Below are 15,313 nucleotides of genomic sequence, written 5' to 3'. Positions count from 1 at the left end.
TGAGGCAGCGTTATGTAGCTGGAGTTGGCCTTGGATTTCTGACCCTCCTGCCTCTACCTCTCAAATGCTGTGGTGACAAGTGTGTTCCACGTTGTCAGTTTAATGCAGTGCTATTGAGGGTGTGCACCAAGCAAGCCCTCTCCCAGCTGATTGCAGTCCCAGCTTCACTTTCCTTTTTCTCTAGTTTTTTGAGCGAAGAACTTATGCCGCCAAGGCTGACCTCAAGCTCTCGGCCCTCCTGCTTTTAACTCTCACGTGCTGGGATTCCAGGTTTGTGCCACCACGCTCAGCCTGGTTCAAAGGTCTCATTATGTAACCGAGGCTGGTGTCTAACTCTCTTCAGTGTTGAGAGTCCAGGCACCACATACCACTTCCGGCTCTCCAGTGTGTGTCTGACACCTCTTTTGAATCCAAAGGATCATGGAAGCAAAGCTATTAATGATTCAGCCTGGTGTGGTGGCTCATGCCTGTAATCCCAGCACTTAGGAGGCCAAGACAAGAGGATTGACATAAATTCAGCCTAGGCTAGAGAGTGAGTCCTTATCTCAAAAAACAAAGCAAACATGGGCAGGCGAGATAGCTCAGAGAGGAGCCTGTCACTGTGGCTGAAAAATGTGAGTTGGATCCTCGCAACCCACCTGAGGTAAGAAGAAAACTGTCATCCGAACCCCCGCCCCCATATTCCCACACACATGTGCACAAAGAAGAAATTTATAAATGTGTGACATACAAACACATTAATTATTTTACTAAACAATAAAAACTGGAAGAGAAAGTTGGAATAGGTCATTGTCTTCGGAAGCACCCGCTGTCCAGCGCCGGGACAGCAGCGCCTTGTGGAAAAACTGACACTCAGAGAGCTTGGATTCTCCTCCCATCTGAGGCTCCGCTGCACCAGTAGTACCTTGGGGAGAAAGTCTTACTTCAGAGTTTCTGCGTGTTTCACACTTCTCTCTCAAGAACCAGAGGGCAAAGCTTGGCTCAGAGGCTTCAGCGAGAACTGGATTGAGCAGGCATTGCATAATCTTGTTTTGCTCTTCTGGTATTTAATTCTGTGCTGACCTCTTTCTACACCATCTTCTTTTTCTTTCTTTTTTTGTCTATAGTACCAGAAACCAAACTGGAGTTTTTCCCCAACCACTAGGCAAGACCCTGCCATTGTGCTTCCTGCCTAGTCCTCTCCTCTCCCCATTTAAAAAACAAAACAAAAGAACTCGACACCATCTCACTGAACTGTCCAGGCTGCCCTCTGACACAGCTGTATAGATGATGCAACCCCAGACCTTGAATGTGCTCTTCTGCCTCGGCCTCCGGAGTAGCCGGGGTTATAGACACATGCCTCAGCCTCATGTAAAATGGACATTTTGTTTATTCTGTCTTAGTTTACAGGTGTGTGCATGCGTGTGTGAGTGCGTGCTCCCACACTTGCACCACAGCCTCCTATGTGGAGGTCAGAAGGTGGCCACCCACGAAAGCAGCCTCTTCCTCCACCTTTTGGGTCCCAGGGATTTAGGCTGTCAGGTTAGTCGGGAGCACCTTTGCCTGCTGAGCCATCTCACCAGCCCTAACATGGACATTTTATCTTACTATTGGTCTTTTGAAATACGATCTCATTACAACGTCGGCTGGTCTGGCTCTGTACCCAGGCTGGCCTTAAATTCACACTGATTTACCTGCCTCTCCCTCCTGAGTGTTGGGCCTAATGGAGTTTGCCACCACACTCAGCCCTATCATCTTATTGAAGATGTGTGTGTGTGTGTGTGTGTGTGTGTGTGTGTGTGCATGTGTGCACATGCTTGTGCCTGATGAAAGATCAGGAAACACTTTTTTTTTTTTTCCTGAGACAGCATTTCTCTGTGTAGCCTTGGGTGTCCTGGAACTCACTCTGTAGACCAGGCCAGCCTCGAACTCACAGAGATCCCCCTGCCTTTGCCTCCCTCAGTGCTGGGATTAAACGTGTGTGCCACCACCCACTGGCCAGAAAGCACTCTTGAAGACTGGGCCATCTCTCCAGACCAAAACTGGACATTTAAAGTCACTGCAAATGGAAAACTGTTATTTGCCCTGAAAACAAGGTTGAAGGAGCTACAGTTTGCAAGTCGTACGTGAACCTACGTTCAATTCCCATCCCCACATAAACTAGGTAGGTGGCACATGCCTATAATTCCAGTTCTAGGGAGGTCACAATAGGAGGACATTGGGAAGACAAACTGGACCAGCCAGCTTGGAGAAGATGCAGGTGGCTGTGGATTCAGGGGTCGCAGCCGGCCTGTGCCCCTCTTGGGGAGCCTCCTCTTAGGGACTGGACTTGTCCCTTTCTCTGGGGTCTTCTGTGACCTTCCCACAGATCTGTTGTGACCCACAACCTGCACAGGCTGCACTTGAGAAAAGCAGACCAGCGGAGTCACGGGGGCCACGTAGAGTGATGAAGTGGCCATGGGCCACACCATGGCAGGCTTCTGCTTGTCCTCTACACCCTCACCAACCACTCTGGGAGCCTGGGAGCAAACTGGTACCAGAGAGCAGAGGAAACCTGTCCAGAGACAGTCAAGAAGCCAACGAAACTTGAGCCCAGGGCTCTATGTCCCTAAACCACAAGCACCTCCCATCTCAGGAGCCTAGTGAGGTGGAGGGGAGATGCCAGGGAAGCCCCTGGCCCTTTGCCCTCCTTCCCCTGGGAGAAGGAGCTAGAAGGCAGCAGGAGGAGACTTGGTCCTGACTCTAATCTTGTCTGACCACCAACCCCTTCCTAGGCTCAGCCACACAATTACTTCTGTGGTGTGTGTGTGTGTGCATACAAGTCATGCTGAGTCCTCCAAATTTCTAGGAATACTAATTCCCTTAACTTCCAGCCACATTCACCACCTGCCCCTCCTAGGACTGAATACACTGCTGAGTCATTTGACCCCTGTTCGTCTTTCCTTCCTGTCTGGAGGCCATGGGAGGCCAGAGAAGCAAAGGGATTCTGTGTGTTGGATCCTGACCAGTGCCTAGCCCTTCCTTTTCTGAGAAAAGCTGGGGAGGGGCAACAAGTATTCAGCCAGTTGCATCAGAAAGCCTTGCACAAGACACCCTCCTGGATAGACACAGTCCTGCTACCAGCCTCTACACCACGCTGTTGCTCTTGGACCCCAGTGAGAAGTGTAAGCTCCCCAGAAGACCCTAAGACAAATTGGCCTTCAGAGTAATCAAGGGAGGTCCAGCCCTTCAGAAATGATGACTGGCAAGGTTTGGGGCAGGTGCTTAGAGTACTCGGGCTTCCTGGTGATTGCAAGGCACTCCTCAGAGAAGCCAGAGCCAGGCCTGGTGGCACACACCTTTAATTCCAGCACTCAGTGAGGCAGAGAAAGGTGGATCTCTGTGAGTTCAAGACCAGCCTGGTCTACAAAGCAAGTCCAGGATAGCCAAGGCTACACAGAGAAACCCTGCCTCGAAAAACCGAGAGAGAGAGAGAGAGAGAGACCAAAGCCCACTGTAACCTTTTTCTAGAGAAAGGGGACTAGACAGTGTCTTAGACATTGACTGAGCCCTAATCATTGATTGTGGTATAGACTGATCCCCAAACAAACCCAACCCGAGTGCTACACACCCTGCTCACAGACAAGAGGGTATAGGAATGGGCACCAAGAGCTTGGCACTTGCTCCCGGCCCTGCTTCTCTCCCCACAGTGCAGTCCAGCTCATGCATTGGCCTGCTCCTGACTCACCAGGGCCCGATAGGCAGGGTGAGCAGGAGTGGAGTCAGGCAGAGCCTCTGGGATGGCTGAGCAGGTGCTGAATCAGAACAGGAAGTACTGAGCTCTGAGCCAGGGGAGGTGTGAGGAGTTCCGATCTAGAAGTTTCCCAGCACAGCCATCAGCAAGGGTTTTGTTTGTTTGTTTCTGTGGGTCCCTGGTTGTTGCTGTTGTTCTGTTCATCTGGAGTCAGGATCTCACCATGTAGGCCAGGCTGTCCTTGAACCTATGGAGATCCTCCCGACTGCTGAGGTTAGAGCTGCACTACCACCCCCAGAGCCTCAGCCTGAACTTTAAAGAGTAAAGCATTCCCCTCCCCTGGCGGACCTGTTCGCACCCAGGTACCTGTCCATTTCTGGCCATTTCCTGTTACCCATCCGAGTTATTTCCTCCTAGAGCCCCAGACTCTCCTGTCCCTTTTTATAATGATGCTTTTTATAAGCAGGATTATGTATGTTTTTATCATTCGTTTAGTGTTGCTCTCTCCCTCTAACTCGGGCTCCATTCAGCAAGTGTCTAACTACCCATCCATTCATCCATCTAGCCATCCATCTTTCCAACAGCAGTGATACTGTGTATACATTTCCTCATTTGTTAAATGTTTATTGAACACTGCCACTTGTCAGACTCTGTTCTAAAGGTTGGGGATGCTGCAGAGAGAGTAACAGAAAAACAACAATGCTTCCATGCCATGCCAGGCACTAGGCGGAAAGAGAATGGAAGGCTGGTGAAGAGCAGATGGGCACTGGGATGTGGTGGATGGCCAGGAGACCTATTGCAAGGCAACCAAACAGGCTGGGACAGGTGCTGCAAAGACTAGGGCTGTTGGAATAGGGCAAGAGAGTGGCTGTGGTAAATGAGGGCCGAGGAACCAGACCATCTGGAGCTTTGGAGGCCTTTGAAGGACTCTGGGCAACCAACCATAAGGAGTCTTGGAAGGGTTTAAGCAAAGGAAGAAGATGGTCTGACTTTCAAAGTGGGATCCTGGAGGCCAGAGCGACAGCCCAAGCCACTTGTTGCTCTTCCAGAGGACCAGCTTTTGATTCATAACCATCAGAAACTCCAGTTCCAGGGCATCTGACTCCCTCTCCCGGCCTCCAAGGGCACCAGGCAGGTGTGTGGTGCACACCCATAGATGCAAGCAAAAACACCCCTACACATAAAATAAATGTTTTAAATTAAAAAATAAACAAACAAACAAACAAACAAAAAACCTAACCAAATGAAGTGCACTCCCAGAGGGAGCTGTGCTTGGAATGGAGCACAGGAAGTAGGGACAGCAGCAGAGGAAGCAGTTTGTGATGACCCACGCTGTGTGTGCTGAGGTAAAATGGTCTCCGGGGACACACGTGCATCTGCATTTAGACGGTGTTACTTTTCCACAAGCTCATCAATAGGTCCTGTGAGCTGGCTCACAGGGAAAAACTGCTTGTTGCCCAAACAATGCAAGCCTGATGACCTGAGTCTAACCACTGGAAACCATACCGTGAAGGCGAGAGGAGAGAACTGACTCCACAAAGCTGTCCTCTGACCTCCACATGTACCCTGGCGCATGTACCTCCAACAGACAGCACACACATGCACATGAACATGCGCACTCGCTAATACGTGAATAAAATTTAAATTCCCTCAGTATAACTAAGGAACATGCTAGCTCTCTGTCTCTGGATCTTTGTCTCTGTCTCTGTCTCTCTCTTTCTCTCTCTCTCTCTCTCACACACACACACACAGGATGAGTGGTGTGACTTGTTTGCCATCATGATCATGTGGCTTAGGGAAACTGATTTTTTTTTTCCGCTGACCAACATTTTACTACCTCATAGGAAAAAAAAAATCCAAATTCTAAGTACAGTTTCCACTGAATTCATGTCCCTTTCAATAAAGATGTGCCCCATTCTTGTCCACAGTACAAGTACAATCGTCATAAGTTAAGAGTCATGTGCTTTGTTTATTCGTTTAAGACAGGGTCTCTGTTGGCGTGATGCTTTTGTGCACCTGCAGAGGTTGTCCTTGTATATTGAGATGCTGACTTCCATTCCAGCATCCATACCAGAGGGCTGAGCACAGGCTGACTTTGGGATTGTCAAGCATCACCTGTCTCAGTGATTTGTAAACATTGTTCTCCATCACCTTCTGATTGGTTGAAGAAAGACCTGAATGGCCTATAGCAAAGGCAGGAGAAGAAAGAGGAGTGAAAAGATTTGCCTGTAGTCATGAAGGAAGTTGGACTCATAAAACAGAGGAGCGGTAAAGAACCACATAGCAGAACATAGATTAAGCACATTAGAAGAGCAGCCGGGAACAACAGTAAGCAAAAGCCTAAAACAATTATAAATAAATATGTCTCTATGTCATTATTCAGAGCTGGGCAGACAGAGAAAGGTTGTACAATTTTAGGTCTCACTGTGTAGAATTTACTATGTAGACCAACCTGACTTGGAATTCATAGAGAGCCTTCTGCCTCTGGTTCGAAAGTGCTGGGTATGAGGGTCAGCTGTATTTTAATGCTGGAATGAAGAGGATTTATTTTCCTTCCATCTATCTGTTTATCTATCTATCTATCTATGTTTTTATTTATTTTATCTATCTATCTATCTATTTTTTTATTTATTTCTGGTGCTGGAGATTGACTACAGGGTCGTGTGCATGGTAAGTATGGGGTCTGCCATGGAGCCTCTGAGCCTGGGCAGTGGGATTACAGGTCCTGTTGGGGTTTTAAATGTGAGATGAAAGAGAAAAGGCGGTGCCAAGGACACCTCCAGCTTCTTGGCTTGTGTTACAGTTATTTTTATAAAATTGTGTTTGTTTCTCTCTTAACTTGGCTATCACCCAAATATTTGAGACTCTTATATTATTTGTTAAACAAGTTTCACAACACAGTAACTGAACAGTTAGTACTCTATTCTTAAACCTCTAAGCTAAGCTGGTTTCCTCCCAGCATTACATCTCAGAAATACTTGCACTTGTAGCTTTCTTGGCTCCAGCTCTTCTCCTGATGTCACCTGGACCTCTCTCATGGCTCAATCCCCTACTTCCTCCTCTAACTCCTCCTCCCCTGGCTGGCAGGAAGTTCAGCCCTATTCTCTCCCATGCTCAGCGATTGGGTGTAAGCTGATTTATTGACCTATCAGGGGACAATTGGGGAGCAATGTTTATACAACATTGAGACAGGAGATTCTTAGGACAGAGACTGCAACCAGATATGGGTGGCACAGGTGTCAGCATTTGAATTATACAATAACCTTATTCCTACAGGCCTGAACAGAGGCAAGTCAAGAGCTTTGCTTTTCAATGAATTGAAGCAAGCCATTTGGGGGAAGCCAGATCCTGTCTGGTTGGATCAATGGCCTAGAATTCAGGATGTCTTCGCTAAAGGTCCAGAGATGAAAGTCACAAATGTGAGACTTGGTAATATTTGGGCTATGGGACTAGTTGCCTTCAGTCCTGGAAGGACTGAAAAGATGCAAAGTGATCTGGGAAGGAGGAAACTGGGAAGGTGTGGAGCATGGCCAGCAGAGAAGAGAGAAAGGGAACAGGGAGGAGTTGATGGTGTCAAAACCAGTTGTTAGGGTCTCTAGAAAAAGAGAACTAAGAGAATGAATATATATCTAAAAGCAGATGTGTTAGATTGACTTACAGATACGGTCTGGGTAGTCTCAAGTCTTTACACTGGAGAGGCTGAGAACCTGGGAGCAGCCAGTCCATGAGTCTGTATGCTTCAGGGATCCCAACCTGAAACCGAATGCATGAGAACTCCTGGAGACTCACTGGTCTTCAGTCTACGTTGGAAGTTAGAAAACGATGGGCTGAGATCTTAGTGAAGGAATGCAGCAGCAGTGATAGTAATAACAACAGGGTGAATGAACTCACCAGCAAGACTTGAAGGCAATGAGGCAAAAAGCAAAGGTTTTTCCTTATGTCCTCTTTATGTGGCTCCCACCTGAAAGTGCTAGTCTCTTTGAAGTGGGTGGGTCTTCCCACTTCAAATAATCTGATCAAGAAAACCCTTCCCCAGATGTGCCCAGTGGTTTATATATTACTTGACTTCAGATATAGCCAAGTTGCTATCACAAGGCCGTCCCTTGTCAACTTGACAGTCCAAACCATCACTTTAAGGCTATAACTTTCCTCTCTTTATCTTCATAGGTTCACAACCATATTATAATGGAAAGTGCATTGAGTCCAACTTCAAAAGTTCCTGAAGTCTTTAATAATTCTAACACTCTCAAAATGCAAAGTGTCTCACCTGTGAGCTCCTAAAACATAAAAAATCAGGGTAGATACTCCCAATACACAATGTCACAACGTAAGCATCCTTATCCTAAGACAGAGATCAAGGCATAGAAAGGAATAAACAGACAAAAATATACCTGAGAAAAGACTGAATCTTGCAGCATCGTGACTGGCACCTGGGGCTTGAGAAGAAGTTCCAAACTCTTCCACAGTCCTCCCACAGGGCAGTTCCAAAGGCCTAAGAACCACATGGTCAGATTTCTCACAACAACCCCACTTCTGGTACCAATTTCTATCTTGCGGTCCATTCCCTCCCTATTCAAGTGGCTGACACAGGAGTTAGTTTATGACAGACATCTTGGCTTACAGAGGAAGAAAAGATGGCTGGGCAGGTTCACAGTGAACAGTAAGTGAACAGGTGGATTGTGGGTGGTGGCTGAATAGATTGGTGGGTAAGTTGTAGACGGATAATCTTCAAGATCATAGTCTTTAAACCAGGCCTTTAATCCCAGCACTTGGGAGTCAGGAGCAGGTGTGAGAGCAAGAAGTAGAGGAACTGAGTCTGGTATATAGCAGGTGCTCAGTCTTGTTAAAGTGAATGAATTAAAGGACAAGAAGAGGGCTGAGAGATGGCTCAGCAATTGAGAGTGTTTTATGCTCTAGCAAAGAAGTTTCCAGAACCCACATCATCGGGCAGCTCAAAACTGCCTATGGCTTCAGCTGCAGGGGATCTGATGCCCTGGGCACCTACAGGCACCCACACTCACATGCACAACCCTCACACAGACACACACATACACAGGACTTAAAGTAATAAAGAGTAACCCTAAGACTCGCTGGCTAGCCAGCACAAGCTAATTAGTGAGCCCCAGGCCAATTAGGGGCTCTACTTCAAAGGAGGCAAATGGTGTCCCTGATATCTGCCAGGGTTGTCCTCTGGTCTCCATGTGTAAGCATGTGCAAGCACACTTGCACTTACGCAGTCATGAGCACACACACACACAAACACTAACGAATGAACTCATGCATTTAAGATGAGGAGACAAGCAGACAGGTGTCTGTCATCTGCAAGCATAGTGGAGCTGAGAGGTCCAGAAGGAGGGCTGCCCTCCAGCATATGAGAGGGGCTATCTCGAGGTATCACCGTAGACAGTGATGGAGCAGGACCCACATCTGGACTCCCATCTGGGTTTTTCTTTTCCAGGATGTTCTGCCTATGGAAACAGCTTAGCTGCGGGCAAGAGACCTGTGGGACTATGACACTTTTAAGAGTACAGATTTCAGAAAAGTTTATTATATTAGTATCAACGCTAATTATTATTAATTAATACTTTAATTTTGTAGTTTGGTTGAAATTCTAAGGTTAAGACTTGTAAGAGCTCCCTCTCATTCCTGTCCCCTGCTCCACTACCCCTCATTCTGGAAACAAACCATCTTTCTGTGTTTCTTTCATGACATAAATTCTGTCTTGTTGTTTTTGTTTGTTTTGGTTTTTGGAGGCAGGGTCTCACCCTCTAGACCAGGCTGGCCTTGAACTCACAGAGCTCTGCCTACTTCTGCCTCCTGATGCCGGGATTAAAGGCGTGTATCACCATGCCTGGCATAAATTTCCGTTTGTTTCTATCTTTACGCATAAGGACACATACAAATTGTTCTTCAGATGGCGTCTTTCTGTTTTTAGGGTTTCTTTGTTTATTTTTTTGTGCTTTGCCTACATGTATGTCAGAAGGAGTGGCTTCTTATGGGAAGGAGGAGCCATGTATGCTGGGGGTGGGTGACAGTGCAGGGAAGCAGCAGGGTCTTGGCCACCCTTGAACTTGCCAAGCTTTTGCAGAGTCTTTGCATGCCCGGTGCCATGGAGGCCAGGAAAGGACATCAGATCCCCTGGAATTGGCGTTGTAAACAGTCGTGAGTTGCCATGTGTGTGCTGTGAGTTGAACCTGGGTCTCAGGAAGCACAGCCAGCGCTCTTAACTGCTGAGCTGTCTCTCCAGCCACTTTTTCAGTTTATTTTTTGAGACAGTGTCTCATGTTGCCCAGGCTGGTCTTGAATTCAGGATATATAGCCAAGGCCGTTCTTGACCAGCCTCTCCAGCGTTTGGAGAACAGGTAGGTGTGCTCCACCACACTCAATTTCTTCTGGCTTAACCAGATGTCTTGAGGACTGCTATTGGTTCAGAAGGATCTTCCTGGGAATCCTTGCATGTTATAAGCCCCTCCCTCCCACCCCAGCAGGGACACAGACATTACCCTCCCCTCTGTGACAGGCACTCAGGATGTCCAGCCTTCTGTTGGACAAGCAAGGCCGGTGTTCACGCAGGTGCCATACAAAACCCCTCGGCACCAGTTACCGACACACAGCATCTCTCAGCCAACTCGGGTTTGCACTTCGACAGGATTCCCTCCACGGGGCTTGTCCCCAGCCACTGCTGCCTCTTTGCCCTCCATTTCCACAGCTTAAGCAGTTCTCCAAGCTTCTAATCTTTGCTAATTTGGAAAGATGGAAGTGTCTTTGTGATGCTTTTCTGGGGCTTTCTCAGGTTCCGGTGGATGGGCGGGCGGATCTTTCTGTATTCCACCACCCTGAAGGCAGATGTGCAGGGCCCCACTCTGGTGACTGCAGCACAGGGGCTAGGAGGAGGCACTGTGACCAGCAGAGCCCCCGCTGCTTCCTCTGCTCAGCTCCCTCTTCCTCCACACTGTCACCCACCCCAGGACACTGCCCCCTCCCCTCCACAGGAAGCCACTCCCTCTTCCTGTCATTCAACATTTCTTTGGCCCTGGGGTTCCAGAAGTATCACGGGAGGCAGGGGAAGGTAATAGACTCTGAGGCGGTCTATCGAGGCCACACCCTCAGTTGTGGAGCGGTGAGCAGTGTGAAGACCAGTGTGTCTGACAGAAATGGTTATCTCCATGGCAACTGCAGCTTCTAAAAGCATCTATGTGGCTCTGGACCAGCCTCTTAGCCTCCAAGTGTCATGACTCCTGACTATTAAAGCCGGGTCAGTGATAAAGGAGCTGACCCTTGCTGAGTCACCTTCCACGCCTATCTAAATCTCTGGACTCTGGCTTCACAACCTGTCCTCACCCTTGAACTTGCCAAGCTTTTGCAGAGTCTTTGCCTTTCTGTCCTGTCTTTCTAGATTCTTCCTCCTCCTTCCAAGACCCCCATTTGAAGTTTATACCTCCTCCATCCTCTCTGCCCCTCACTCAGAGGACTTGTCATGGTTTGATCGACTCTCTTTCAGGTGTTGAATATCGCCTTACTAAGCTTCCCTTACTAAGCTCTCAGACTCTCGCAGGCCTCACACAGGTCCGGGGCCTGCAGGTGTCCACCCAGTGAAGGTTTGGGCTGGTGGCTTCTGAGAGTCATGTGGCTCCTCATTGTAGCTTGTCACTATATAAGCTCTAGAGGCTGTTATCTACCTGGAGGGAGCACCTCACCTGGCAATTCCTCCTGGAGAAGTGTGGACGTGGTGAGCCGTATAGGAATCGGGAGAAGCCGAGGATGTGAGTGGACTAGGCTGCTGCAGCTCGGGGGAGGCCTCAGGACGCTTTCTGTGGCTATAACTGAACGATGTAGACTGAGTTGTTTACGATGGAGCAGATCTTTGTGTGCTTCAGGTTGGAGCCTATGAAGTCCAAGGGTGTGGCCCCACCTGTGCTCTGTGGCTTTGAGCTAGGAGCGCAACATTTTTGGTCCAGCAAAACTTGAGGAGGGCATTGAAACGAGTGTGACATGGGACACCTAGTACAACAAAGCCACTCTGCTGTAAACCACAACGAACCCATCCCCCCACCCGTGTATGAAAGGGTGATTTCATTTAGGTGGGCAGAATCTTCAAGAAGGAGCTGGTCCTCTCACACAGGTTCCACCTTCAAAGACTGCTAACTTGTGCATTGGGAGGGGGTTAAGTTTCCAACACAGGAAGTGATCATCAGGCTGGAAGCCGCTGTTATGCCTGTTTCAAAGAGTGGAGGACGGGAGAGATGGCTCATTGGTAATAAACATCTGTTGCTCTTCTGGGAGACCAGAGCTTGCAAGTAGCCAACAGCTGCTTACAACTCCAGCTCTGGGGGATCAAGCACTCTCTTCTAGCCTCTGTGGGTCCTCACATGCTTGTGAGTACACATAGAAGTGCATACACATGTGACTGAAAAGTTGGAATGAGCTGACTGCAAGATGAAGTTATAGTATATAAATGCAGCTTTATTGGAAGCAGCTGTCCGCCACCATGCAGGAGAAGGGGGTAAGAGAGAGAGAGAAAAACACATGCAGAGAGAGGAGAGAGAGAAGGAGAAGAGGAGGAGAGATACAGAAAGAGAGAGGAGAGCAGAGGAGAAAGAGGAGAGGGAACCAAAATGTCTGGATTATATAGTGAGGGCCTCTGGGAAAGGGGAAGCCCCGCCCCTGGGCTGGGGAATTCATGATAAGCTAGCCATGCCCTTCAGCAGTTAGGGACCACCGAGGGGGGATGTCTGAAACCAAACAACGTGTACCTGTAAATACAAATTTAAAAAGCGAAAAATAATCTTAAATTTAAAGCTGGGGCTCGCCTGGCTATGAGGGCACACGCCTTTAATTCCAGCCCTTGGGAAGTTGAGGCAGGCAGATCTCTGTGAGGTTGAGGCCAGCCTGGTGGACAGAGCTAGTTCCAGGGCAGCCAGTGCTACACAAAGAAACCCTGTCTTCAAAAACAAAAACCAACCAAAACCAAAACCAAAAAAAAAAAAAAAAAAAAGCAACGTGGGCTCAGAGAGCAACAAACCTAGACCGTCCAGGTGATCACTGTGCTTCCAAAGCTATGAAAGCATCAAGGAGTGATGCCATAGGCCTGTGATCTCAGTACTCGGGAGGTAGAGGCCGGAGGGCTGGGAGTTTAAGGTTATCCTTGGCTACACAGGGAGGCCAGCCTGGATAACACTAGAGTCTGTGTAAACAAATGAAAGCACTTAGCACAGAGCCCGTGGACTCAGTGACCATTTGCACATCTGTCTAAACCACAGAAGGCTTTGTCAGTCAGTGCTCAGAATTTTGGGACTATACCTGGGAACAGGCCATGGACACGGGCCGGAACAGTGGCCCCTGGCTGTCTGTGTGTTTCTCCTATGTCAGAGTCTCCTGGTGGAGGAGTCCATGCTGACAAGCGTCAGGGATCTCTGAGCTGGGAGATCTTTTCCATATAAGTCCCGGAGTCTATGCTGAGGAGGCCTTTGAGCGGGAAGAATCTTTGCATGAGTGTTGGGCAGGGGCAGCGGGGGAGGCCTGAGAGGGGGATGCCCAGGCGGTGTTCTTGAGACACACACCATGGGAGACAGCAAGTGCAGGCACGCACACACCACCTGCTCCTCTAGGTAAGTCAAGCTCATGCTCACAGGGCCTGGGTCACTCCATATTCTGCGTGTGTGTGTGTGTGTGTGTGTGTGTGTGTGTGTGTGTGTGTGCTTTGAGACAGAGTTTCACTACTGTAGCTCTGACTGGCCTGGGACTCACTATGTAGACCAGACTGGCTTTGAACTCATGGAGATCTGCCTGTTTCTGCCTCTGGGGTGCTGAGATTAAAGATGTGTGCCATCATACTTGGTCACTTACGATTTCTAAAACAGCTACCTAGTGTGGGAACTCTCACACCTACAATCACAGTATTTAAGAAGGTGAAACAGGGCTGGAGTGATGGCTCAGTGGTTGAGAGCACTGTCTGCTCTTCCAAAGGACCGGGGTTCAATTCCCAGCACCCACATGGCAGCTCACGGCTGTCAAGGGATCTTACACCTTCACACTAATGCACAAAAAATAAAATTAAATAAATCATTAAAAAAAGAAAGGGTGAGGCAGAAGAGTCGCCAGCTCTGGGCAGCGGAAGGATGAGGTCACCGTCTCTTAAAACAACAGCAGCAGCAACAAAAGACTTGTGAAAAAGAAAAAGAATTCATGCCTCCCCCTATTCTCCCTTCCCACTGGCCTTTGGGCATTACCTGACCTCCTGGGGCCAGTGGAGTGTTCACTGTTTGCAAACCCCTCCTCCACTCACACTCACACACCTACTTAGTGTATGCACAAGCAGATGCCAACTTGGCAGCACCTCCCCTACCAAACCAGATCAGGCCTGGCCCCTGCCCAGGTGTATGCCCCAGAGGATGTCCTGTTTTTCTCTCTCTTTTTCTCTTGGCCCTGGGCACATGTCCCAGATCACGGATGCTTATGAAATCCTCTGAGTTCCTCCCTCGCCAGGTCCCTGATGGCCAGAGCTTGGCTTTGGTGAGGCTGGGACAGGAACCTCCCATCCCTGCTGACAATAGCCCCTCCCGAGACATGGGAGGAAGTGGAGTTATTAGTCCTATCACTCTGCATGACCGTGAGTGGTGAGTGTACCTGTGAACATGGGCTCACAGGATGAGGCAACACTTCTAAAGACCACAGGGATTGTCAGTATGGAAACCCATCCACGGCCCATCTGTTCACTCAGATCCAGCCACTAAGAAGGGAAACGCCGCTGCAGCTGATAGCACCAGGGCTCCAGTCCCTACCATTTGCTGAGTGGGTGGGATCAGCCAATCCACTTTAGTGAGTGCTCGATAAATGTGGCTACTAGGAAACCAACCAAAACGGTAGCAGAGAAGGGCTAAATGCACGGGGAGTGTGCTAGTGTGTCTCAGACTCATCCTAATTCTTGACATGTGGGGGCGTGTGCATCAAGGGGCCTCCTGGGATGTAGCATGCTTCCTGAACTTACGTCTGACTTACATGCGCACACGTGTGTCTGGGAGTTCCTGTGGAGGCACTGGTCACCTCCAACACTGCACAGCACTCCGCGGTGATCCGCAGAGGATCTCTGAGCAGAGGGTGTTCATCTCACCAGACACGCATGGCACCTCTGTCTGCGGTCCTGGGCAGGGGCGGTGTTTGAGAGAAGATCCCCCCACCCCTAGCAGGTTGGCGAGTCAGAGGCACGGGGCATTTTGGAATTGCATTTGTTTTCACTCAAGTTTCGAGGCCGCTTGCTGTTTCATCTTGAGCAGGATGTTTACATGTGTGTACTGTGCTGGAAAGAGTGGTAACCACAGCCAGGTGTATAGAAGGACAAAAATCTCTAGAATCTACTGAGGACAAAAGTTAACCCAGTCAAGTGCTGCATGTGTCACTATTATTAGTTATTTTAAATAATTTATTTAATTTTATTTTATGTGCATTAGTGTGAAGGTGTCAGATCCCTCGAATTGGAGTTACAGACAGTTGTGAGCTGCCATGTGGGTGCTGGGAATTGAACCTAGGTCCTTTGGAAGAGCAAACAGTGCTCTTAACCACTGAGCCATCTCTCCAGCCCCTATTAGTTATTTTAAATACAGA

The sequence above is a fragment of the Meriones unguiculatus genome, chromosome 4 (genome assembly GCF_030254825.1).
Source record: "Meriones unguiculatus strain TT.TT164.6M chromosome 4, Bangor_MerUng_6.1, whole genome shotgun sequence".
Lineage (NCBI taxonomy): Eukaryota > Metazoa > Chordata > Mammalia > Rodentia > Muridae > Meriones > Meriones unguiculatus.
This window is presented reverse-complemented; position numbering follows the sequence as displayed.